Genomic DNA, 25359 nt, shown 5'->3' on the forward strand with positions numbered 1-25359 from the left:
ATGAAAACAACGCAAAATTTAATAGTACAGACCTTTATTGAAATAGGAAATAAACATACAAATATAAATTCTGTTATAATAGGGATTTCAGGTTCTAAGCATAAATAGAATAGGTAACATCCCTAAACTGTTGATGCAGTCTTGCCCTTTGCTACTACCTTTTTGCCTGAAATTTGAGTTTTCAAAATGATCTCCATGTAAAAACAAACAGATTGAATGCAGAATTGAGATAGATACATGTCAAATTGTCAGCAATCACACCTGACTTTTTGCCAGTTTCATGCTTCCTGTTATATCCAGTAAATAAATTTCTTAAAATTCTTTTCAGTTTTGTTTTCTTTAAATTGCCTCTGTTTCTTTATTCCCTTTGTATTTAATGCCCTATCATCAAAACTTAAACATAGTTTGTCCTCCAAATCCTTAATAAAACATCTTATACTGAAATTTTCTAAGTCAGTTTTTTTTTAGTTGATCTTTATTGATTTTATTCTAATGCTCAGAGTATTAGTGTTAGAACTATAATAGAGAAACTTTTTCCTTAATGGTATAAATTGTATTTATGTCAGTTAAAATAATTGATAGAAAATAAAATTTTCATAAGAGAGCAGGTTTCAGTTTAGTATATAATTTCATCCTTTGGCCCTAGATATGTCTTCTAGAAATAGTTTTTCTGTCTTTTCTCTAGGCTAAGCATACTTAAGTCCTTCCACTGGTTCTCATAGCATGAATTCTAGATCAGTAGTATCCTGGATATTCCACTTTGGATCTGCTACATTTTGTCAGTATTGCATATAGAACTGACTGTACTCAGTGGGTTTGAGGTACACAATACAGTCTGTCTTTTATGAATAAGGTAGTTCTATCAATGTAGCCTGCCTGGTTCCACTGACTTTCTCTTTGTCATCAGCACTGTTGGTTTATGTTGAATCACAGTCCACTGAAACCCTACATTTGTCCAAAGTGTATTTCAAATCCTACCGTAAGTTAAGAAATTCAGCAGTCATTTATTAAATACCTATTCACTACTAGCTGTGTTCATAAAAGTTTAAATTTGTACAGTCTTAAAAGGGCTATGAACTAGCCATCAATAACCCATTTTACAAAAAGGAGTCTCAGAGCTCCATGTACTGAAATAACTTACCCAAGATACAAGAATTCATAAGGAATAGAGGCGCCTGGGTGGCTCAGTCTGTTGAGCATCTGGGTTTTGATTTCGGCTTAGGTCATGACCCCAGGGGTCATCAAATTGAACCCCATGTCAGGCTCTGCACTGAGTGTGGAGCCTACTTAAGATATTCATTCATTCATTCATTCATTCATTCTCTCTCTCTCTCTCTCTCTCTCTCTCACTCATTTAAAAAAAAAAAAAAAGACACAAGAGGTAGAGTCAGGATTCCATCTTGGGTCACCCAGCTTCAAATTCAGTGTTCTGTATCATTTCTCCCTCAATACATTATTTTTGCTGCATATTATATTGATTAAGTTAAGAAAAATGCAGAAAGTGGCTAGTATATTCTGTTTCATCCAGGATGATTTTAGAGCTTAGGAGACATGCCTAGAATTTTTTAATGTTTTTAAAAAAAAATTTTTTTTTTTAACATTTATTTATTTTTGAGACAGAGAGAGACAGAGCATGAGCAGGGGAGGGGCAGAGAGAGAGGGAGACACAGAATCTGAAACAGGCTCCAGGCTCTGAGCTGTCAGCACAGAGCCCGACGCGGGGCTTGAACTCACGGACCGCGAGATCGTTAATGTTTTTGTTAAATGCGGTAATGTCTAACATGAATGAGATGAACTGAAATTAAAGCAGCATAAGAAAGTATATATGCCTAAACAGAAATGTTAACTGAATCAAAATTAGACTTGCAAATCAATTAATTGCAAGAAAATGAGGGGGAAAACATTTAATTTATATAAAATTTGTATCCTTTTTACTGTATTTAAAAAATTTTTAAATCTGTTAACCTGGAGTGTGGGTGGTTCAGTTGGTTGAATGTCCAACTCCTGATTTCAGCTCAGATCATGATCTCATGGTTCGTGAGTTCATGCCCCACATCGGGCTCTGTGCTGACAAAGAGGAGCCTGCTTGGGATTTCTCTCTCCCTCCCTCTCCCTCCCTCTCCCTCCCTCTCCCTCCCTCTCCCCCCCTCTCTCCCTCTGCCCACCGCCCCCCCCCTTACTCTCTCTCCCTCAAAATAAAGGAACATTTAAAAAAATAAATCTGGTATCTAATATGAAAAAAGCTAATTTAATGTACTTAAACATTCCTATTTACTCAGATTAATGTTCAAGGTGACTTCTTAAAACATTGATTTATTGTCTCACCTTTCAAAATGACTATTGTTTTCTTAAAAGATCATAAAAATGAAAAGTTGATACATACTTAAAAGGTGGTAAATCATAAAGATAATTAAGAGCTCATAGGCCAGAGTATAAACCACGGGGCTTGGAAGTAAAACTTTTATAAAGAAAAAGGACAAGAGTTGAATGGTTCTGTTTTCTAATTTTTTTAATAGCTCTTTTTTTTTTTTTTTTAATTAGATCTACATCTAACCAGTAAGGCTCTTTCCATATGTAGTTAGGGAATGTGATTTTGCTTTTAGCCAGCAAACTTGAAAGCACAGTTTAAGTGATGGAGGCGCTATATAACGTTTGTATATAAGTAGAGAAATGGCATGGGCCATACCAGGAAGCATTGCTACATAGCTAGTCCAGTTTGAATGGATGATAGGTATGAAATAATTAAGCCGGTTATTTGCTCAGCATAGTACTCAATAAGAATAATTTCCTGTATTCAAAAGTTCTTTTTTTTTTTTTTTTTTTTTTAATTTTTTTTTTTCAACGTTTTTTACTTATTTTTGGGACAGAGAGAGACAGAGCATGAACGGGGGAGGGGCAGAGAGAGAGGGAGACACAGAATCGGAAACAGGCTCCAGGCTCCGAGCCATCAGCCCAGAGCCTGACGCGGGGCTCGAACTCACGGACCGCGAGATCGTGACCTGGCTGAAGTCGGACGCTTAACCGACTGCGCCACCCAGGCGCCCCCAAAAGTTCTTAAAACTGGTGCAATTCAATATCAGCTAGGAAGGCTGAAGATTACACTGGAAAATATAGACTTGAATTGTCCTCTAAAGTAGGAATAAATTGAAAGGGGATTAGTGAGTATTTTAGCCTCCAGCAGTAGCTTCAGTGAAGATTTAGAGAGGAGAAAGGAATATACAGTTTAGGAGAGGAAAGAACTGGAAAACAATTGACTACAAGCATGATAAATAATTTTCTTCCACTTGCTACTTACCTGATGGCCACAGCACATGCCTGACCAGTTTTTGTCCACTCATAAATACTTAAATGCTTCTCTAACTTATAGGGACCCTTTTTTGCTAAATATGTAAGCACCCATACGTAGAATAACACAATGAATAATAATCTTATTGTAATAATGTCTAGTTTCTCTTAAAATTCTTGATTATTTCAGAAAAGTCTACATACTACATTGGTTTATGTCTCTTAAAAGAGACCTTTTAACTGGAATGGTAGAGGCTTTTAATTGGAGAGAAGTAGGAAATACTGGATAGGTCCTGATTATACAGACCTTGATATGTGTGTGGGGGTGGGTGGGTGTGTGTGTGTAGCCTGACTTTTCTGGAATAAGTTGTCTAGATTGAAGTCCACCTCACACACAATTTCTAAATAATCATTACTTTCTTAGAAAAAAAAAAATCAAGTATAGACATACTACAGTTTTATACTTTACTCAAAAGCTAGGTTTTTATGGATTATAAAACAGACTTCTTGGATTTTATCTGAATACTATTTCATTACCTGCCTGTTCTCAACATTGAATTTTAAAGGTATCTTATCTGGTTAATTTTTTTGTTTTTAAGCATCTGTAGCCAAAAAAACAAGTTAAAAAAATTTTTAATGTTTGTGGATTTTATATATTTAGACATTTCATAAAACTTTCACTTTCTTTATAGGATAGTAAGAAATTATTATGCTTAATGAAATTGTCATGAAGTTTAGTTAGACCCCATAATTTAGGCCTATTCTTAAAGATACCAAAGCATGGCTAATTTCAAAATTTCTCCAGGTGTAGTATCAACATTTCATACCACAAGTGTAGTATTCCATTGTCCTGACCAAGCATAGTCATTCTGTGACCCAAGGGCTATATATAGTCAGCTCCTTAGAGGTTTACATGCAGAATTTGAAGCATACTTGAAGACAGTAATTATTACAGATTGTGTTGATGCCAGATTAAAAGTAAAATTAAGTACTTGAAAAATTGAAAGCAGTGTGCTGGTACTTAATGGTTATGTCTAAACAAAATAGAAATATTTTCATGGCATGTATTAACCTCTGAATATTTCTATCATGTGACAGTGGGAACAGTCTATAGATTCAAAGAAATTTTTAGTTTAAAATATACCCCCCCCCCCTTTTTTTCTTGAGACCTAGAGAGAAGGAGACACCAAATATGAAGCAGGCTCCAGGCCCTAGGTGTCAGCACAGAGCCTGAGGCGGGGCCCAAACCCACCAACCAGGAGATCATGACCTGAGCTGAAGCGAAGATGCTTAACTGGGCCACCCAGGTTTAATCCCCATTTAGAACTTACTGTTAAAAAAAAAAAAAAAATATTCAATGGAAAAAGGACAAATCATTTCAACAAATCATTTTGGGAAAACTGAATATCAACATATAAAAGAATGAAATCGATACTTCATACTATATATAAAAATTAAAATGGGTCAAAGACCTAAATGTAAGAACTAAAACTATAAAACTCTTAGAAGAAAACATAGGGGGACGACTTCATGACAGTCTTGATTATGATTTCGTGGATAGCAAACCCAAAGCACAGGCAGCAACAACAACAAAAAGATAAATCGGACTCCCATCAAAATTTAAGATCTTTTATGCATCACAGGACACTATCAGCAGAGTGAAAAGGCAACCTACAGAATGGGAGAAAATATTTGCAAATCATATATCCGATACAGGACTGATCTCCAGAATCTATAAAAAACTCTTACAACTCAACCACAACAACAAAATAAAAACCCAGTTAAAAAATGAGTAAAGGACTTGAATACATATTTCACTAAAGAAGATATACAAATGATCAATAAGCCTGACATGCTCAAATGACTAATCATTAGGGAAATGAAAGTCAAAACTACACCAAGATACCACCTCACATCCCCAAGGATGGCTGTTATCTTTTAAAAAGAAAAAAATAGTGTTGGCAAGGATGGGGAGAAATTGGAATCCTTTTGCTTTGCTGATGGAAGTGTAAAATGGTATAGCCACTATCTAAGAAAGAAAGTATGGCAGTTTTTCAAAAACATGAAAATAGAATTAAATACCATATGATCCAGTTATACTGCTTTGGGGTTTATACCAAAAAGAATTGAAAGCAGGACTCAAACAGATATTTGTATACCATGTTTATAGCAGCAATTAATCATAATAACAGAAAGATCAAAACAACTTAAATGTTCATAGATGGACAAAATGTATATACATACAATGGAATACTACTCAGCTGTGAAAAGGAAAGGTAGTGTAAAATATGCAGCAACATGGATGAACTTTGAAAAAGTTAACCCTACGTAAAAGCCAGACACACAAAAAATAAATGTTATATGATTCCATTTATATAAGGTACCTGAAATAGGCAAATTCATCAAGACAAAGTAGACTAGGGGTGTCCGGGGGCTGAGGGAATGGAAGCATGGGCACTGTTTAGTGGCTCCAGTGTCAGTTGGTGTAAATGAAAAGGTTATGGAGATGGAAGGTGGTGATAGTTATACAACAGTGTAAGTAGACTTAATGCCACAGAACTGTACCCTTTAAAATGGTAAAATTTATGTCATGTATTTAACCGCAATACTCTAAAAATAATAAGACATTATTACTGTGAAGTTTTTAAAAGAAAAAAAGATTTATTAGGGGCACCTGGATGGGTTAGTTGGTTAAGCATCTGACTCCTGATCTCTGCTCAGGTCATGATCTCACAGTTCCTGAGTTTGAGCTCCACATCAGGCCTCTGCACTGACAGTGTGGAGCCTGCTCAGTATTCTTTTTGAGACAGAGCGAGACAGAGCATGAACGGGGGAGGGTCAGAGAGAGGGAGACATAGAATCTGAAGCAGGCTCCAGGCTCTGATCTGTCAGCACAGAGCCCGATGCGGGGCTTGAACCCACGAACTGTGAGATCATGACCTGAGCCAAAGTCAGACGCTTAACTGACTGAGCCACTCAGGTGCCCCTTAAATGATTTTAAATTCTGAGAAGGAATTGTGTCCGTATACTAACTAGTGTAACAATTGGGACAGTGCCTGGCACATAGTAGGTATTAAGATATTTGTTAAATGAAAAAAGTACGTACATAAATTTTGTATATTTGAAAATACCATGTTTACATTTTTGTTTGGAAAGTGGGAAAGGGTAGCCTAAAGAACTGTTCCAAATGTAGTTGGTAAATACAAATATGTATTACGTATTTCTCAAGTCATTGTAGCATAGCCATTTTAATGATGAGAAAACTGGAGCAAAAGGTTATCGAGGCTTAAACTAGAGTGGTGGCAGTTTCCTTGTATCTTTTAGAGAAAGAGGTTATTACATTCCTACATCTGAGTAAGTGGAAACTGTTCAGGAGTGTATTTCCATGCCTGGTGAAGAGGGGAGGCCGATAGGATAAAGGAAGATCAAGAGCCACAGGATTCCAATTTTATTTCTCATCTCTGGGTGCAAAGTTGATTCATCTTCCAAAGGCTTCATAATCTTTAATTCTTATGTAAAGTGATGTCCAACTTTTAACAGAGTAACTATTCTAAAAAAGGGATAAATGTTAAGAGTAAGATAATACTTGGATTTTTTTAAGATAAATTAATTAGAAAATTCACTTTATTTAGCGTTAAAATATTTCATGTGACATCATCTTTTCCTTTAAAAGTACATCTGCATTTTGTTAGCTTAAGTTTATTGAAACTGAGCTCTTATATGTCATTTCTTATTTTTCCTTTGACATGAAGTCTTACCTACTGGATGGAAGATGTCTTTAGAAAGGCATACCGCAAGGAATGAACTGCTGTCTGTAAATTTTGCTTTTACCAAGGTAAAGACCAAGTTTTATGAATTCACTTTGTGTTTATAAAAGGAAAAAAAACTTTTATATATTTAATACATTCAAAAATTTGCTTAAATATTTAACTTTATTGGCTTATTAAGTTGACAAAGGGGGAGGAAATGCTTAGCTTTTCCTCATATTACACATCTTTGTGTTCCTAACCTATAGCAATATGCTTAGCACGTAGTAGGCTTTCCTTAAACATTTGATGTAGAAATAAATTTTACTATTCTACTTAAAAGCTTCTAAGAAATAGCTATTTATGTATACTTTGTCCGTTATAATCTTTAAATATTGGTTTCTTAATGTATTCTCTTCTAAAAGAAAAAAATTTTTTGTATCTTCAGGTGCTAATGTGTGTTTAAAAAACAAAACCTTGGAGTAAAGTAGCAGCACATAATGGTTTGTGGATTTTGAAAAGGTGCAGGCCATATTGTGCTGCCTCAAAAATACAAGGATCTGATCTTCTGAAAAAAAGATATTTCTTTTTATTCATAGCTCTTATGATAGTGATGTCAGCAGTGCCTTAGCAGCACGTAAATATTGGCGTTAAGATTCTAAAATTATCTCCAGTATTAACTGTGCTGCTGAAGTAAGGCTGGCCATGTTCTACAGTCTAATATGTTTTATATTTTAATATGTCTTAATATGTATTAACATCATTGATATATCTTCAGTTTTATTGATAATGTATTTTCAATATTATTGAGAATCTTGTTATCTTTAGTATGATTCTATAAAAATAAGTAGTAACTTTTAAGATGTATTTGTATTAACATGGTTGTGGGGTGCCTGGCTGGCTCAGTTGGTAGAGTGTGTGACGCTTGCTCTCGGAATTGTAAGTTCAAGTACCACATTGCGTGTAGAGATTACTTAAAATCTGTAAAAAAAAAAAAATAATAATATAAGTGCAATTTAATAATAGTGTTGAATGCCATCAAGAGTTTATTGAAAGAGCTTATACAGAACCGAATTTACTTTAATGCATATTTATATTCATTGTAGATACTGAAATTTTTAAATACTCGTTTTTCCTTTGTTTCTCCAGTAAAATGAAGTTTAAAAATATTTGCTTATTTCACAGATAAGTGTGCATTATAAAATATACATTCTGAACAGAACTTACAAGACAATTTTTAGTAATGTTTCTAAATATTTCGTTAGAAGGGGGAAATTTCAAAACGTGTGAATTAAACCCCTGAAATCCTGGGTCTCAAAATGCTCTTAATCATAAACTCAAAGGTAGGAAAGACCTTACAGATGACCAGCCTATTTTTTGGGTGGCTCAGGAAACAAATTCAAATTAGGTAATTTGCCCCACGTGACAGATTAGAATCTGAATCCTATGCCTTCTGACTTTACACTATCATTGTTTTATCTTGTTTCTATTAAATCCTTAGCTGAAGATTTTTGACAAGTTGAAAATGTGACTTTGTTTGCTTTTTTATAGTCAATATTTAACTTCAGAGTAAAAGTAAAAATTATTATTATAGTTACTAATTTTATAGATGTAACAGTTGAAATTTTTAATTTAAGATTTAAAGAAAAATGTTTTCTTTACTTTCTGTTTCTTATTTATTGTTTTATTAAGTCATTAAACTAAAAATTAATGTTCAGGACAAGATAGGTGTTTTTGTGTAGCATATCACACTTTTGGTCTTCTTTTCTACAAGGAATAGTTTACCCTTTTCAATTGCAGCCAAGCAGGAAATCTACAAAATAAAAGCACTTCTTAACAAATCATTTCCAATTATTATTGTCTTTTAGAAACCCTAAAAGTATTTCAGATGTAATTTAAGGAATTGTAATCAAGGATCTTCTTTTTAAAGTCTAATGTGAAGGTAAAGAAAATATGTAAGGCAAAGCTCTCATTTTTAAAAACAATTTTTCCCCAGCAAAAATTTTTTTCCCCAAATTAGGAAGCAGTGTACCATATATACGGTAGCTAGAATTAAATGCCAGCTTTTACATTAAGTACAATTAAGCACTATTGACTTGGTGCTTTGAAAAATCATTCATCAAGCTGTTCACCTCTTTTCCTTTATTTCATTTCAACTATTTTATGAAAGACTAACAAATATAACTTTTGATTCCACTGAAAGTACTCCAAGATTTAACATCTAGATTCTTGGAAATATTTATTAAATGAATTACAAAGTTTGTCCACTATTTTCCAGAATAACTCAGGAATTAGATACCTTTTTTCCTGTTTTTGTTTTTCTAAGTATATTATATTTAGTCTAATCTGCCTTCTAAATGAAAGAGAGAAAACCTGGATTTTACATTTACTAGGTGAATTTTTATATCTAGGTCCTCCAGATGTGAAGAAGGAACACTTGGGGCTATTATTGCTAAATGAAAACTTTTCTTGTTTTAATCCTGAGAATAGATTAAAGGAAAATGAAAATATTGGTAAAGTGAGAAACTATAGAAAAACTGTTATAATGAAATTTATCATAACAGCATTCAGCTTCTTTCCAGTCTCTTAAGAGGAAGTAGCCTGTCAGTACCTAATGAAACACACACATTTAGGTAATTCAGCAGAACTGGAAGTTGTATTTGTACGAGGTAATACACTTTCATCTTTGTGTAATTTTGCACACAGTAAAAGCAAATAGTAAAATAAAAGTTGTACCTTTTAATGTTAACCTTAATTTGACTATTTTTACAAAGAAAAAATAAGTATATACAGGTATGTGTTTTCATTTTTTCCATCATCTTTGGGGAAAAAATGCTCATCTTCTTTCATTCAGGTTTCTTTTTAAGTTGATGGCAAATAATTTCAATATTGAGCATCTTAAATCTGTTACTTGGAATATGGATTGAGTTTGTTTGGAGCTAACTCAGAGGACTCAGGCAAGTATTCAGGAGGTAGCAAGAGGAATATTGTAATAGTTGAATAACTCAGTTCACATCCTGTATTTAAAGGCAGATCTCTTAAGGTCACACATATTGATATGTGATAGTAAATATGAAAATTTGGCCTTAGACTTAATTCTGTACTCAACAATGAAGATTTTCTTCAATCAATTATATATCCTTTTGGTTGTTAGAGAATTACATGTTGTTTTTAAGCCACTAAGTGTCATTATGGGTATATGCCCAGGTTAGCTGTATTGGATTAGCAAGATTATGCTTGCATAAACTGTGATCTCTGTTAATGATTTATCTATTTAGAAATTGACATTCTAAATCAATTTTTTTTCCTTTTACAGGTGGATATTACTATCCCTTATTCATCGAAAAAGTTTTATTCTCAGTGTTGTTTCTCATTGAGTATTAACAAAAAGAAAAATTAATGTTCCAAACTTTTCAGATAGATTTGGTTCTAGTAAGTATTTAGACATACTATTTGCATAGCTAGAAGAAGAAATGAGACCATCATCATTTCCAGCTAAAATTTTTTATTTTCATCTGTTATCAAAGGATTTCTTATAATTTCTGTCTTATTAATAGCTTGAGCCCCTTTAATGCAGAATTAACTCACACCAGAAATGTGAGAGTATATATTCTTGCCTTATTTATTTATAAATATATCTCACAAATTTCTGAATTTTTTTAAAGCTATATATGAAGCTATATATGAAGAAAAAAATAATTGACAAAATAAATATTAAGTTTAAACCTCTAATGTTAAAGTTACTGTGTGAGGTGACAAATTATTTGCTTTTTTTTTTTTTTTTTTTTTGTCTTTATTTTACTGAAATTAAATTCAACATTTATAGTTTCTATTTGGGTCTATTTCTTGATTACTAATACATTGAATTCATGTAAAAACTTTATGAGTAATATACTGAAATTAGCATACTGATGATTACAGTTCTCCCTTAATTCTGTGGAACTTTGAATAATCTGGTATTACATTCTTGCAATTGAACTTTTGTGTTTTGAAGAAATGTAAACTGCCTGGAAAATGTTATTGTTTGTATTTATCATATGCCATAGGATTAGATTTTGTTTGAGAAATTTTTAGCTACCTATTTACACAAAATGCTACTCAATTTGATTAACTTGTTATTCAAAGGTATTCTCTTTGTTTTATAATTTAACCACTTAATACCATGGATTATTCTATTAAGGAATATCTTTAGGAAGTGATAGAAATTCTGAATCACCCTAAAGTTTGCTAATTTCCGCATCTCATTATTTTATAATTTTGGGGAATGCTTGTATTATACCATTTCAGGAATATAAGTTTTTATTATACCACTAAAACTATTTCTTTTTGGACTTAATGCATATGATAGTAAATCACAGAATTTTTTTTAAGTTTCCATGTCCTCAATATTAAAAATGCTGTTTTAGCCTGAAGCAAGCAATGAAGAAGGGTATTTATTGTCCTACCGTGTAAGTCAAGAAAGTTGAATGAGTACATGATTTCTTAAGAGAATTTATAAATTTTAACATGGTCAATGCAGACTTTTATGTTAATTTGTTTATATTTTCATGAATGTCTTTTGTGGCAGTGTGAAAATGCAGATGTTTGACAGGGAGCATTAAAAATAGATTTGAGGGGTGCCTGAGTGGTTCAGTCGGTTAAGCATCTGACTTCACCTCAAGTCATGATCTCGCAGTTTGTGAGTTCAAGCCCCACATCAGGCTCTGTGCTGACTGCTCAGAGCCTGGAGCCTGCTTCAGATTCTGTGTCTCCCTCTCTCTCTGCCCCTCCCCTGCTCATGCTCTGTCTCTCTCTGTCTCAAAAATAAATAAAACATTAAAAAATTAAAAATAATAATAAAAAAATAAAAATAGATTTGAAACATTTATAAAGAGAAGTACAAATTTATTCTACTCAAATGCTGAGGATCTGTAGAACAAAACAGATAAATTTCTGCCCTCATAGAGTTTATGATCTTGGAAGTGAGATGTGAGTAATAGACTAGACAAAAAAATTGATAGGTACTATATGTGGTGTGTCAGATGGTAGTACTTTGTAGAAAAATAATGCAAAGGAGGTGGAAAGGATGGAATAAAGGTGTTTGGAAGACAGGAGAGAGAAGTTTTTAAATACTGTAGAGAGAAAATGCTTGACAAATGATTATTTAGACAAAGATTTTTAAAACGATGAGCAAATTATTAGGTATCTGGGAAAAGAGCCTTTCGGGCAGGTGAAATAACAACTACAAAGATCTTCAGGCTGAACCACTTTTGGTGTGTACAAGAAACAGCAAGGAGATCTGGTTGACTGCGATTAAATACACAAGAAGGGGACTCATAATTCATGGGATTGAAGAGTCTGTAAGGGCTAGATCTTATGGCTGTTTTCAGCTTTTAGCTTGTTCTACAGATTTAATTTTTCATACTTCCTTCAGAGAACTTTGACAGCAGTATGCGTCTCAGCCTATTTGACCTTTGTAGGTAGAACAGTATTTTTATAAATCTGACTCAAGGTTACAACCTCCATCAGACACTATTGTTTAAACATTTTAAACAAAATGTTTAAATAGTTGGTTAATAGGTACATGTGTGATGATCAGATTTTTACAAATTGTGCTTTGATGGCTCTGAATTTGTTTTCCACTTGATCAGTTTAGCTTGTCAAAGCTAACGGCTCCAGGAGACACTAAACTTACTCATGTTTGTCATTTACCCAAACAAATCACCGCCATTTGACGCCTCCATTCTGGAATTGATGTCATAATTAAGTATTTAATGATTTATCACCTGTTCTGTAGCATCTTAGCTGAAACGTTCTTTGCCTGGAATTGTTTCATTCGCTATGGTATATATCCCACTAACTTAATCTTCCTAAAACACTGCTTTTGTTTATAAGGTAAAATTCAAACTTGTTAGCTTTTGCATCATGATATTGCCCCAACTCTTCTTCAAGTGAACTAGTCTTGACCCATCCGTTTTTCTGTTTGCTTTTATTTATGCCATTTCACCACCCCAGCTCTCTGGGGTGCCAGTTCTCTCCCAGCTAATCCCTCCCTGTACGTGGTTAAAAATGAGCCAGACCTCTTGTGTGTGGTAAATGTTTCCAGACTTTAACCATGTGGTATTATCCCTCTTTCTTGTGGTATGAACAATTTATATCTCTAGTTCTTGGCCTTTTTTTTTTCCTAACTTAACACACCTGAGGGACATAATACTTCATCATTAATTGTGCCTCATTTATTAATACATATTAACCTTTTAAATGCATTAGCCATATGAATAAACATTTAGAATTTTATAAACAAAAAGAAGAAAAGCAAGTGGACTAAAACACCCAGAACTTGAAAACATCAACCTAAATATCAGGTCCCAAAGTTTAAATACTAATTTTGTGCTGACGTTGATATAGTTGATTTTTTTCCTCAGTTACATGAGAATCTCTTCTCCCTCCCTCCTTCCTTCTGGCCCTCTTTCTCTACTTCCATTTCCTCCTTCCCTCTCTCTTTCTATATCTCCTATATAATTGAGTATGAACCATCCATATATATTTTTAGGATTTTAGCACATTTAAAGGAATGATAAGTCATTTTAATTTTTCAATATTGTAAAAGTAATAAATACACTCTTAAGTAATGCATGTGTTTATTATGTTGCTTACAATAATAAAAATTTGTAAGAGTTTTTAAAGTGTCCAATATTAAAAGGCTAATTAAATAACATGCTGAGTGGAATACTGTGCAGCTACTTAAAATAATGTAATGAATATTTGATCAGCTAGAAAATTGTTCATGATAAATGTCAGACAGTATGAACAGACTCCTTAGAAGAATACATTTGCTGAACTGTTATGTTAATCACTGGTTTACTACAGGCGTGAGACAAATCTTATTAAGATGAGGAAGGTGGATCTTATTTTCATGATTATAAGTAAGCTTTATGGTTTTTGTGACTTGGGGAAAGTTTGTTTTTGAAAAGGAGAGAGAAAAATCCTTAAAAAATAAAAACAAATATTTGAAGCACCACCACATAATCATAACCCTTTTGGAAATTTTGCTGGGTTCAGGAAATTTAGAAGTGATAAAAATTAACTATCAGGGAAGAACTGAACAGGTAACTTCAAAAATCAGATAATTTAAAAATCAGCTGTAGGGGAGCAATCTCTGTGTTCTCAAAGGAGGGTTGAAAGGAATTCAAAAATCACATCTTGAATTCATTGTTGAGTGCTTTTGCTGTCATTTCCCCACTCTTCAAAACTTCAAAAGGTAAGTATAAAAGTGATAAATCTATTTTAATTTTGAAACTGTATTAATAAACTATGTAAAGAAAAACAAATCCAGTTTATTTTATAGTTACAGATACTTAACAGCAATGAAACTGACTTTCAGATCTAAAAATTAAGAATTTTCCTGCTTGGGGCACCTGGCTGGCTCAGTCGGTAGATTATGTGACTCTTGTTCTTGGGGTCATGAGTTCAAGTTCCACTTTGGGTGTAGAGCTTGCTTTAAAAAAATTTGAGGAGGGGGGAGGCACCTGGATGGCTCAGTCAGTTAAGCCTCCGACTTCAGCTCAGGTCATAATCTCACAGTTTGTGAGTTCGAGCCCCGCATTGGGCTCTGTACTGACAGCTCAGAGCCTGGAGCCTGCTTCAGATTCTGTGTCTCCCTATCTCTCTGCCCCTCCCCTTCTCATGCTCTGTCTCTCTCTCTCAAAAATAAACTTTAAAAAATACATAAATAAACTTTTTAATAGAAAAAATAATTTTCCTTGAAAAGATTTAATCTCTCCTAGCATAAAAGGAATACATAGGCATAGAAACCTTTGGAAAAGGCAAAAAATTCTATTTAAAAATCCTATTTTTACTATCCAGTAGCAACAATTATTAGCTTTATATTATTCCCTTCTAGTTGCATAGTTGAATTAACAAATTTTATTTCTTAATCCAATTCATAACTATTCCAGGGATCAAAATCTAGAACATCTCCCTCTAGAGAAGAGAGAGGGGATATGCTTTTGGCTAAGAAAATTTTTTCTTTACATTTATCTAAAGTATACCTTAAACTATTGTCTTTATAATTTGTTGCATAATATTTTACTGTAAAAATGCTTAAATTTTATTAACTTTTTTTCCTCAAGATTAGTAAATCTGAGTTTATGGGAAGATGCATCTTGTTTACCCATTGGCTTCTTCTACCACGCCTGCATGCCAACCCCAACGGTACCTTTCCATTGTGTGAGAAGCATTCTGAGGCAAGGGAAGTCATTGAAGGTTTTTTAGCAGGAAAGAAAAAGAACTACTGAAATATGTATACTGGCCCAAGATTTGCTCAGAGAGAAATCTAAGACCGGTGTACTAAGTTATGAATTTGTTTCTTTTGTATCCCCATAACCACATCAAATTTACCAAAAACCTGAGCTGTTCTAAAATTGTGGAATTCATATTTGATATTCAAAAAACATTAATATGGACATTTCGTGCAAAACATGACTAAACTTACCAATATGTAAACCTAACACAAATGTATGAGTTCTAGTGTATGACCTTTCTGTTACTGTGACCCATTTAGAATGTAAGCAAAATATGGTATGTCTCAACTTGGTTTTTTCACATGCAAATATTTTATAATTTGAAACTCTTAAGAACAGTGGTAGTTTAATTTAGAAAAGCAGGTTTAGAACCTGAAAACACGTTGGCTAATACGGTAAAGAAAATACATTTGGGGGGAATCTAAAAATCTTTACCTGTGGAGAGGAATATTTGTCACCAGGACAGGCCTGTGGTGCAGATTTCAAGTCAGACCCTGTTGTGCCACTAGGGCCTGCATTTTAGTGGTTTATTGCATCCTCTGGGGAAAAAAACAAAAAAAAAAAAACCACCACCCAAAAGTAAAGCCTCTGGTTGATAATAAGCTATTGTACTGTTTTTTAAATTAGTAATTCTTAGATGTGTTTACCTCTAAAACTCAAGGTATTTGGACCTTTAAAAATTGATGACTTACTCATTTTAGAAAGTTTACATAGTCACACTCTTCAGGAAAAGTTTGTGATGGTTTTACTGCATTTCCCATATTGATTAAGGAACTAAATACCCCCTCACCCAAAAAAGAATTTCTGTGTACTTCCCCCCCCCCCCCCAACAATACTAGGTACCCTTGGTTTCTGGATAGCCAAGTTGGATTATTTAATTTGGAATTTAGGTAAACTTTGGACACATTTCAAAACTAGCATGAAAATTGATTTATTTAGGTTAACCTATTACATGCTAATAAACACTTGTTCCCCCAAACCATTGTTGATTGGAAGTCTTGGTATGTATGACTCATGTCAGGACACATGTAGAATATGGATGTGAACCAACTGGAGTGCATTCAGAAAATTGAAAAATATGAGGTGCTCAGATCTCACAAGGAATGGTTGAAGGTACTGAGGAGCTTCCAAGCTTCCTTGAAAAAGAGAAGACAAGTAACAATCTGAGGCTTGTGCATTTTGTTTTCACCTGGAGGGCAGAACCGGGGAGATGGAGTTTCAGGGATGTGCAAGGGCTTCCTGCTGACTTTGAATGTGTGCATTAGGGAAGTGGACTGCTTTGCCAAGACCCTCAAAAGTGATGAAATGGGGTTGGGGTAGTTAGTAAGATTTAAAGATACTGTTTGGAATGAAGAAAATGAGTACACATCTTCTTAAGTCCTTGCCTTTAAAATGTAAGACCATTTGTGCCAACAGGACAACTTTTGACTAAAGGAAATCATAGGGAAACATGGATTTTGTTTTGCTTTTGGACAGTTTTTACTGATAATGATCATTGTTTTAACAGACCTGGCAGCATCTAAGGAAGGTACTCTAAGAAGTTCAAGATCAAGGTTTCCAGAAACATATCACTTGTCCAAGAACTATGAAATAAAAATGTTAACTTACTTTCATTAAATACTGGAGTTAGAACATAATTTTTAAATATTAAAAGCTTTTATAAACTGGCATTTGTTTTCAAGAAGGATCACTTTTTGAAGGCTATTAGACAAATCCAGAATAGAAATGGATCATTAACTTTTCATTTTCCTCCTAAGACTTAACAGGAGAGTAAGGTTGAAAATATTAGATAAACAGGAAGGAATCCATTCTATAGAAATTTTTAATCTATAGTTCTGATTTGAGATTTTAGTTATAGTGTCAGTACGGCGTTCTTTGATGTTTATATTCTGTGGTGCTGGATGTTCATAAGCCTGCAGGACAGCTATTAGCTTGGGCTTAGAATCACCACTCTTGGAATTCTTTCTGTAATTACATATAGGGGAATCCAGCTTCAGTTGGAACGTTTTCTATCTTGCCAGGCACATAGTAGGTGCTCAGTTACTTATTAAATGGAGTGTGCCCGGGAGGATCAATATCACTCTGAAATTGGCAGTGGAGTGTAGTTGATTCTGGCATCAGATGTGCAGGAAATAATAATTTTGTAGTATCTTTGCCAGTTGTTTTGAGGCCAAATCATTGTTGAGACAAACAATATTATGGCTTGGCTAAGAAAATAATTTTTATGACATCTTTTAAGGCAGGCTTCTTAGTTTTTACAGCTAAGTACTTTTTCAAACACTCTGGTTCTCTTCCAAGTTAGATACGAGATTATGGATAGGAGATAATAGTAAATATAATAATGGAACATCAGCTGCGGCACATTTTTTAGGTTTATTTGCCCCTCTGGGAGATAAGCCAGTAATTTTTTTATTGTTTGGTAATTTTAGTGAAAATGACCTAAATCAAAGTATTTTAATATCTACTAGGGTTGATTTAAATGCATATAGAAACCACTCAAGCTTTAGGTGCTGCTTTTAGTGATAGAAATAACTGCTAACAAACACATTGTCTTTTGCTAGAAACTGACATGTAATAAACCATTTAAGTCTCAACCTCCTTGTGAGGGAAGTATATCATTACCCCTGTGATACAGGTAAAGAAATGGAGTTGAAATAGTATGCCTAATGCCACATAACTAATAAGTGGGGGGGGGGGGGGGGGGGGGTGAAATCACTATTCAAGCCCGGGTGGTTTGACTGCAGATCTGCTGTTAGTAATTAATATTTACAACCTCTGTCCTATAACTAATCAGAGGTAGAGGAGACAAAATACTAAGCCTGAAACTGCTAAAAATAATACTGATACCTTAAAGATAGGTGTGTATGTGGAAGTATTCTATCAAACCAAATTCTCAAATATTCCATGATGGTACTATTGTCCTACCGCAAGGAGACCTGCTCTTAGAAGTGTGTTTTGGTAACATTTGTCATGGGATGTGTTTATGTGTCCATGACCTTCTGTATATTTATTTGCATGGTCCATGGATATACATGCAGATATAGGAATTGAATCATCTTCATTGTGATAGCAATGTGATAGAGGACATTGAGAAAGCTGCACCCCCCCCCCAACTGTCCAGAGTAAGTCTACACAATCAATAGGTCATACTTGGTTGTATTGTTTTTAAAGCATCAAACATCATTGTCCTCCCACTTAAGCATACTGTGTCTCTTTGAAAGCTCATCAAAATCCAAGAAAAATAGACCTTTTGTAACTGCTGACAAACTATACAATACAAATTGTGACTTTTTTTGGATACTATCCCTAAGCTATCAGACATACCATTTTTCTTAGTAGTTCATATCAATTTAAGGAATTAAACTTCTGGCAGGGCTTAATTAGTATTAAACATTCTGTCTCATCAACCAATTGCAGGCAGTGTAAAAAATCCTCACTCAGCACTTAGAAATGTTCTCAGGTATTACCTCAGAAGGGCAACCTCCTCTCAGCCTGTCCACATACACAGAAGATCACTCCCTTTCTGTACTATCATCCTTAACAATAGTTTCATTATTGCTTATGTTACATCATACTGTGATGATTTTTTTTTCCTTCTTTTCTGTTGGCCTATAAACCCAGAGACTGTATCTTAACAGCTCATTTGTGACTAATGTAGTAAGTAGAGCTGATGACCCCACAGCACTAAGTAGTATGTTAAGTTTTTTTCCTTATTACACGATCTATTGATACCAGTATTAATATGGTTGCCCAAGACAACTCACTAGTCATTTAGCCAGAAATTATATCTTAACTTTACAGTGGAATTCTCCAGGCTCAGGTCAAATTTATTTATAGATCACCAGTATCTCAATTTCACCAAAGGATCAGAAGGAAAGAAATTAGAAAAGTGAAATAGTGTTTGCCAGTTAATACAGTTTTGTATGTGAAAGTCTTTGTAAGTGTTCATTTCTCATTGAGATGATGTACTAGTTAGGAATAAAGAATTTCACACAGCATATTTTATCCCCTAGGTAAACTAGACAAAAACTTTGACAATGTATCTGATGTAAGTCTTAAGAAAAATTGTCTCTAGCAGGCTGAAATGCATTCCCAGATGTTCTCAAATTTTACAAGAAAGCACTATGGAGGTCAGGAATTTCAGTTAACTTCTACTATCTTAAGATTCAGAGTTTTAAAAGTATTAAGTACTTTAAAAGGTATTAAAATTATTTAACAGCTTTTTTCCCCCCACTTCGTCAGTCGTGTGATTGACCCAATAGTTGATTGCTTAAGACAGCTTTAAAATCCAAGTCAACCTTGCTTAGGCCAATGAATTCACACAAGCTTGTAAGAATCCAACCAAAACAGTTCTTTGTAACTACTTTCTGTTTCTACCTCATCAAGAAATAGATGCTTTTTTCACTTGCATCTTTCCCTGATCCGGTTGTGACTCCTTTACCTAGCATTCCATTTGTGATCTTGCTGACCTCCCAAACCCTGCATGCCTAAATCCGCAGTATCCAGCCTCTGAATCCTGTCTGCCTAAACCCAGGATATTCAGATGCTTTGCTCTGCATTGGGAAATCTGGCTTCTGGGCTCTACTTTTGGAGGGGGACCTAAGTATATTCCCAAATTAACTGAAGCTCTTAATACCCTGCTTACTGTATGTAGCCTCTTGGATAGATTTCACATGGTAGCCTCTGTTGCTCTTTATAGTTAAGTCCTCCCAACTAGACATAACCTTACCTTGTCAAATATTTGGGTGTTTTATAGTTAACAAATGATTGATAATTTACCTGACACATTTGCTACTCTAAAATTCATTTTATTTTCTTTTAATTATTGATTTATTTTTTGAGAGAGAGAGCACAAGTTGGGTAGGGGCAGAGGGAGACAGAATCCCAAGCAGGCTCCTCACTGTCAGTACAGAGCCCAATGCAAGGCTCAATCTCGTGAACCGTGAGATCCTGACCTGAGTCAAAATGAGTCAGTTACTTAACCAACTGAGCCACCCTGGCACCTGAAAATTGCCTTTTATTTTTAATAACTTTTCTAAAATTAACTGCTCACTGCCATAGAATACTCCATATCCTCATTTTTAGACAAGAAAAAGCCTGAGATACCATTGCATTACAATAGGGTTCTGATATCAAGACATGACAGTGTTAACAGCTTGAGGTAGATAATTGCTCAATAGAATTACCAGAGACCTGTGAAAGGAAGCGTAAGAACCTCATCTTCAAAATGTATCCATACAATAGTCCCCCCCCCCCCCCCCCGCCCCTTATCTGTGAGGGATATGTTCCAAGATCCCCACTGGATGCCTGAAACTGCAGGTGGTACTGAACCCTGTATGTACTGTGTTCTTCCTATACATATATGCCCATGGTAAAGTTTAATTTGTAAATGAAGCACAGTAAGAGATTTACAATAGCTAGTAATAAAATGGAACTACTATAACAATATACTATAATAAAAGTTATGTGAACGTGCTCTCTCAAAATACCTTGTACTCAACTTTCTTGTGATGGTATGAGATGATAACGTTGCTGTGTCATGAGATTAAATGGAGTAAATGACGTAGGCATTGTGACGTAGCAGTAGGCTACTGTAGACCTTCTGACTATTCATCAGAAGGGAGTCATCTGCTTCCAGACTGTGGTTGACAGCAGTAACTGAAACCATGGGAAGTGAAACCAATGATAAGGGGGACCTACTGTAATTATTAGCCATGGAGAAGTCTAAAGTGGTTGGAAATTACTTTTTCTGTCTAAGTTTACTTTTTATTCTGTTTCCTGTCAATATAATCTTTTTATGTGAAATTGTGCTGTTTACATTTTCATAGTTTTAATTTATTAATGTGTGGAATGTATAGTTCTACAATTTATGATATCTGATGTTATTTCAAGTAATACAGTTTCCTTACACATGTAAGGACATTAAAATTAAAACGTATTTCACATGGTAGATAGTAAGCATTTAAATTAAACTTGAATGAATAAATCTGATTTATTTAACATGGGGGTTTTAAAAGGTAAGTCAGATTTTTAGAATTCTGTTACCAGCAAATAATCTTATAAATTTAGAACTTTCTCTTTGTTTCCAACATGTTTACTTTTAGTAGTCAGTATTTTTGTGTGTAATTTCTCATAATTGAAAAGATGAAATTTCTCATAGAAATAGTAAAATTAATATTTTAGCTTAATTTTTTTAGACTATGCTTTTGGTTCTGTTACTTGCTTCTATGGAAAATAATATAAGCATCCCTAAATAAATAACTTAGTATTCACTCAAGAATTCAGGGGTGTCTGGGTGACTCGACTGAGCATCTGACTCTTGATTTCGGCTTGGGTCTTACTCTCACAGTTCATGGGATTGAGCTCTATGTTGGTCCAGGGCTGGCAGCAAGGAGCCTGCTTGGGATTCTCTCTCTCCCTCTCTTTCTGTCCCTCCCCTGCTTTGCATGCTTGAACACATGCTTGCTCACTCACTCGCTGTCTCTCAAACTTTTAAAAAAGAATTCATACAAAATTAGGAATAACGCAGAAAATCAGGTAATACAAATTAGAAGTAAAAATGTTCATTAGATTAATTTGATGATTCTAGATGCACAAATCTGTAAATTATTTTCTGTGGTTTTGTCCTTTTAAGGTCTCAAACAATGAAACTTCCATCACTTCATTCTCATTCAGTAATGTGTGTACGGCTATTCATTCATCCAACAAGTCACTTTGTTCAAGGCACTTGCCTCAGATACCATTCTCTTCACTGTCATCAAGATGCCTCTTTTTTTTTTTTTTTTTTTTTTTTTTTTGAGATAGAAAAACAGAGTGTGAGCAGGGGAGAGGCAGAGGGAGGGAGACACAATCTGAAGCAGGCTCAAGGCTCCAAGCTGTTGGCGCAGAGTCCTACTCAGGACGCGAACTCTTGGACTGTGAGATCATGACCTGAGCTGAAGTCAGATGCTTAACCAACTGAGCCACCCAGGCGCCCCAAGATGCCATTTTATTAAGATACCAGTTGAGCATGTGAAAGAAGCTAACGGTTTCTCACTGGTTTAGATGACCATGAAATGAAGGAGAACAAAAGGTTATAATGCAGTATAATAAATTCATATTTGTGAACATTAGGCTAAAGAAGTGTTTAGGTAGGTTGTTACTTTGCCAGAGGAATGACAATGTAAACAGAAGCTTAAACTGTACTTAGAGAAGTTAAGTGTGGTGATACTCAAATACTTAAAATTGGCTCTGTGATTAGTTGTGTGACCTTAAGCAAGTTGCTATCTCTCTCCAAACCTCAGTTTAAAATTTAAAAGATTGAATTTGTCTCTGTCTTCTCCCAAATTTTTAAAAGCCTAAACAAAGTCAGCCTCCAATATATCCATTTTGCAAATACTTCTTTTTTTAAAATGCTTATTTATTTATTTTTGAGAGAGAGAGTGCATGTGAGCGGAGGAGGGGCAGAGAGAGAGAGACAGAGGGTCTGAAGCTGGCTCTGCACTGACAGCAGAGAGCCCAATGGGGCACTTGAACTCACGAACCACAAGATCGTGACCTGAGCCGAAGTCAGAGGCTTACCTGACTGAGCCACCCAGGCACCCTGCAAATAATTCTTTATACTGACATATTACAAAAGCAAAGGAAAAAGTTAAATAATCTTGTAGATTTATGGGAGACTTTAATATCACCTTAGAATTTTGGAAATTACATGTTTAACTTTGCCATTATAGAAAAAAAGATTTATTTTTCCTACCCTTTGTCAGACCAACACCTTGTCTGTAAGAGACACAGTCAAAACAAGAGAGAGAGGAAAAAAAAAAAAAAAACTGGAACCTAGAGAAGGAGAAACACTTGTAAATTTAAAATAATAAAATTTCGGAAAAAAATCAAATTTGGGGGATCCCTAGGCAGCTCAGTCGGTTAAGCATCCAGCTTGACTTCGGCTCAAGTCCTGATCTCACAGTCATGAGGTAGAGCCCCATGTTAGGCTCTGCACTGACAGCACAGAGCTTTCTTGGAATTGTCTCTCTCTGCCCCTATCTGCCCCCCCACACACATAAAAAAAATAATTTTTTTAAGTTTATCACATAAAGCATTTAATTGAATTAATGGAACAGTATGGAGTACTAGATGATTTAGTTAACTGAAGTTTATAGTAATCCTAAACTTTTGAGTATTTTCTAAAACCTAAAAATTACAGTATGTCAGTATATTGTGTCTCAAAGCATGCTGAATATCACCAAACTTTATGAGTAAGGAATCTTACTATCAAGTAGTATAAAGTAATATGTAATTATAGGTATAGAAATTTTAAGAATTGTGTTCAATGTGTTTCATATAACCCAAAGAGTATTTGATTATAATTTTTTTCTTGAGGTAGAGCACAAGAGACTCATTCAGATTAAGGATTTGATTTGAAGAATTCCAATTGCCTTTAAGCAAAGTTTCGCTTTATTTCAAGCTGAGCATTAGTGTATTCATGATTTGATAATACACTTAAAGATGTACACTCTAAAGAATTTGAGTTACAAACGCTCAGTTATAATCTGTTGGTTGTAAACAAGGCCAGTTACTTGTAGAAATTGGATCAGAAGGAATTGGATTATCACAAATGGCCACTGGTTTTCATCATGGTTATGTTATGTACATGTGATAGAGTAGGACAGTTTATTCATAATGCAAATTTATTTTGAACGGTGTGAAAATCTGAGTTGGTTGTAATTTGAGGCCTCAAATTCTATAACAAGAGTGAATATCATTTTATGTCATCAAAGATGGTTATTAAAAAACTACTTTAAAATTCTTTCACAATTTGGGATGCCTGGCTGGCTCAGTCAATACAGCATGCAAATGTTGGCCTCAGAGTCATGAGTTCAAACCCCATGTGTGGCATACAGTTTACTTAAAAAAAATTTTTTTAAGGTTTCTTTGCATTTTTAAAGTGAGCTTTAAGGGCCTATTCTATGTCTAGTACTTACTATAGTCCAAAAAGATGGTCACTGTCAGCAAAGAACTTTTAGCCATAATAGAAATATACTAACATACAAGAAACAACTAGAAAATAGTGGAGAGTAAATTTTGCCTTGTGGACTTGAAGTTTAGTAGAAGATCAAAGAAAATGTAGACTTAGACTCACCAAAAAAAAACTTCTTAGGGGAGGTGGAAGGTGAGCTGGGCTTAAAGAAGAATAGGTAGAATTAATTCTTGGAAATGAAGATATTGGAGGCTTTCAAGTACAGGAAACATGAATCAAAGTATCAAGTTGGAAGGAGTAAAACAGATACACTAGATTGAAAATAGAGGAATAGGGAAATGAATGTAACCGTATTTGAGATTGCTTTGCTTTGCTTAAGGGGCCCTAATTTCTAATAGAAGAAAACGAGGATTTGGATTGCCTGCAACCCTGTTGAGAGCCAAAAAACAGTTGAAGAAAAAAAAAAAAAAAGGGAAGGAAATCTAGGATTCTATCAGACAAGTTTATTACCCTAAATATTAGGGAATCTATGGATTTTAGCTCAGCAAATCAAGTGAGAAATCTTTTTTTAATAATTTGTGTTTTTATGTTTTTATCGGAATTGAATTTTGTATATGAAGTTCTCAACACTGAACCTAACATTGTTAACTTAATAGCATATAACAGTTGCTGTACTTGCTCAGACTTGACACTTTTTTTAAAAAAAATGTATTTTGAGAGAGAGTGTGAGCAGGGGAGAGGCAGAGAGAGGGAGACAGAAAATCCCAAGCAGGCTCCACACTGTCAGTGCCAAGCCCAACCAGGCACTCCTACTCACAAACTGTGAGATCATGACCTGAGCTGAAACCAAGAGTTGGATGCTTAATTAATTGAGCCACACAGGCACCCCTCAAGTGAGAAATCTTGAGAGGAAAGGGTTGCATAGCCAAAATTCTATCAGGCATATTTTTTGTTCTCCATAACATTGATCTTAACACTATGGGAATGATGGTGAATTAATACCAAAGTAATGTTGTTATGCCAAATAGAAATACTCCTTTTCTAAACCCCTCTCTAATTTGCATCTAAGTCTTAGCTCAAGTTATTTACT

At 34.5% G+C, this 25359-nt stretch overlaps 1 long non-coding RNA gene across 1 annotated transcript in view; it reads left to right on the plus strand.

Annotated features, from left to right (window-relative positions):
* Window positions 1–25359, plus strand: part of LOC125934123 (uncharacterized) — a 49407-nt gene that overhangs the window by 18439 nt on the left and 5609 nt on the right. The window contains exon 5 of the long non-coding RNA XR_007461226.1: window positions 7038–15224. This is a non-coding gene — a long non-coding RNA (uncharacterized LOC125934123). The remainder of the gene's footprint in view (window positions 1–7037; window positions 15225–25359) is intronic.

Source organism: Panthera uncia (genome assembly GCF_023721935.1).
Source record: "Panthera uncia isolate 11264 chromosome A1 unlocalized genomic scaffold, Puncia_PCG_1.0 HiC_scaffold_16, whole genome shotgun sequence".
In the NCBI taxonomy this organism is placed as follows: domain Eukaryota; kingdom Metazoa; phylum Chordata; class Mammalia; order Carnivora; family Felidae; genus Panthera; species Panthera uncia.